This window comes from Lepidothrix coronata, unplaced genomic scaffold (genome assembly GCF_001604755.1).
Source record: "Lepidothrix coronata isolate B3197 unplaced genomic scaffold, Lepidothrix_coronata-1.0 Scaffold568, whole genome shotgun sequence".
Lineage (NCBI taxonomy): Eukaryota > Metazoa > Chordata > Aves > Passeriformes > Pipridae > Lepidothrix > Lepidothrix coronata.
The window spans coordinates 14,752-16,965 of record NW_016690748.1 but is presented as its reverse complement, the minus strand read 5'-3'; the positions used below and the strand labels follow the sequence as shown (position 1 = coordinate 16,965).

At 52.8% G+C, this 2,214-nt stretch overlaps 1 long non-coding RNA gene across 1 annotated transcript in view; it reads left to right on the top strand.

Annotated features, from left to right (window-relative positions):
- Window positions 1–1,022, top strand: part of LOC108510243 — a 4,224-nt gene extending 3,202 nt beyond the window's left edge. The window contains exon 2 of the long non-coding RNA XR_001878765.1: window positions 393–1,022. This is a non-coding gene — a long non-coding RNA (uncharacterized LOC108510243). The remainder of the gene's footprint in view (window positions 1–392) is intronic.
- Window positions 1,023–2,214: the final 1,192 nt, after the last annotated feature.

The following is a 2,214-nucleotide window of genomic DNA, read 5'->3' as shown; positions in this document are numbered from 1 at the left end:
TGGGGCACCGGGGGGGCCCTCCAACTCCAGTGAGTTTGGGATCAGTTTGGGATCAATTCTGGGATTAACCCCCCAAATCCAACCCTTGGGAATTCCCAGGCACTGGGGCACCGGGGGGGCCCTCCAACTCCAGTGAGTTTGGGATCAGTTTGGGATCAATTCTGGGATTAACCCCCCAAATCCAAAGGCTCGTTCCAAAGGGTCCCCCAATTCCCGGGATTTCGGGAAGAGCAGGACAATCCCGGAGACTTGAAAGGGGGGAGGTTTTTTTTGGGAGTGTCGCCTTTCCCCGGAGACACCGAGGGCTCGGGGGTGGGGCCACCTCATCCCAAAAATCCGAGTGATCCCGGAAAAGAGGGAATTCCCCCCAAAACGAGGCGTCCGCTCCGCAGGTTCTGGAACAGCGGCGAACCCAACGACGTCGGCCACCACGGCGAGGACTGTGCCGGGATCTACTCCAACGGCCTCTGGAACGACCTGCCCTGCTTCAGCCCCGAGCGCTGGATCTGTGAGCGGCCCTGCTGACCCTCCCCCCGCTCCGAAATCCACCGAAATCCGGCAAAATCCGGCAAAATCCAACAGAAAACCACCGTCCGCCGGGAAAATCCGCCCGTTTGGGGCGGAAAACCTCCAAAAACGGGGCTCGGGATCCGCCCAAAGTCTTCCCAAAAATCTTCCCCCAAGCGGGAAGTGCTGCTGGAGTGGGGGTGGAACAGCAGGGGGGAGATTTTTGGGGGCGTTTGGGGGTTTTTTGAGGATTTACTCCCATTTTTGGAGGTTGTGACGTTGCTGATCGATTAATCGGGAAAATGGCAATGAATGGAGAGCTTTGGTTGGGATTTGACCCCAAACGGCTCCCAAAATCTTCCCCAAAAAATCGGGAAGTGCTGCTGGAGTGGGGGTGGAACAGCAGGGGGAGATTTTTGGGGGTTTTTTGGAGTTTATTCCCGTTTTTGGAGGTGATGAGTTTTTGTGGCCAATTAATCAGGGAAATGTTAATAAATGGAGAATTTTGATTCTGATTTGACCCAAAAATCTTCCCAAAATCTTCCCCAAAAAATCAGGAAGTGCTGCTGGAGTGGGGGTGGAACGCCAGGGGGGCACTTTTGGGGGTTATTTGGGCTTTTTTGGGGGGTTTATTCCCATTTTCAGAGGTTGTGCCGAGACTCGCGGGGCCGTTTGCCAATTAATCAGGAAAACGTTCAGAAACGAAGGGTTTTGGTCACGATTTGACCCAAAACTGCCCGAAATGACCCCGAGGAGGGTCAGGGATGTTTTTTTCCCCAGGGTTTGGGGTAAAAAAACCCCCCAAAGGGGAAGTGAGAGCGACCAAAACGAGCCGGGAGGGTTTTTGGGGCGAAGATGCAAATGGCCGAGCCGGGGGCGCCCAAGTGCGGCACCGGTTCCGCCCAACGGCGCCGGAGACCCCTCCCAGCGCTGGAAACTCGGGATTTTATCCCAGACTCTTCAAGGTCACCCCCGTGGTTTTAGCCATAAGCCCTAAAAATCACAGCCCCCCCAAAAAAATTCCTCCGAAGTTCCAGCGTGTTCCGGCGTCGCCGTTTGGCCACCGAGACCCCAAAAGCCAACCGGAAGTCACCGAATCCTGGGATCTGCTGGGAGGGTGGATTTTTGGCACAGGGGAGAGCCCAGCATCTCTCGGACATCCAACATGTTGGACATGCAAATTCTTGGACATGCCAGGCTTTGGACATCCAAAATCTTGGACATCCAAATCTTGGATATCCAATGTCTTGGACATCCATTGGCTTGGACATCCAACATCTCAGAATCCAGTCTCTTGGACATCCAGTGTCTTGGACATCCAATGTCTTGGACATCCAATGTCTTGGCCGTCCAAAATCTTGGACAACAATCCTCTTGGACATCCAATGTCTTGGAATACAACCTCTTGAAGTAAAACCTCTTGGACATCCAAAATCTTGGCCATGGAATCTCTTGGACATCCCTGGGACATCTCATGTCTTGGACATCCAATGTCTTGGACATCCAATGTCTTGGCCGTCCAAAATCTTGGACAACAATCCTCTTGGACATCCAATGTCTTGGAATACAACCTCTTGAAGTAAAACCTCTTGGACATCCAAAATCTTGGCCATGGAATCTCTTGGACATCCCTGGGACATCTCATGTCTTGGACATCCAATGTCTTGGACATCCAATGTCTTGGCCGTCCAAAATCTTGGACAACAA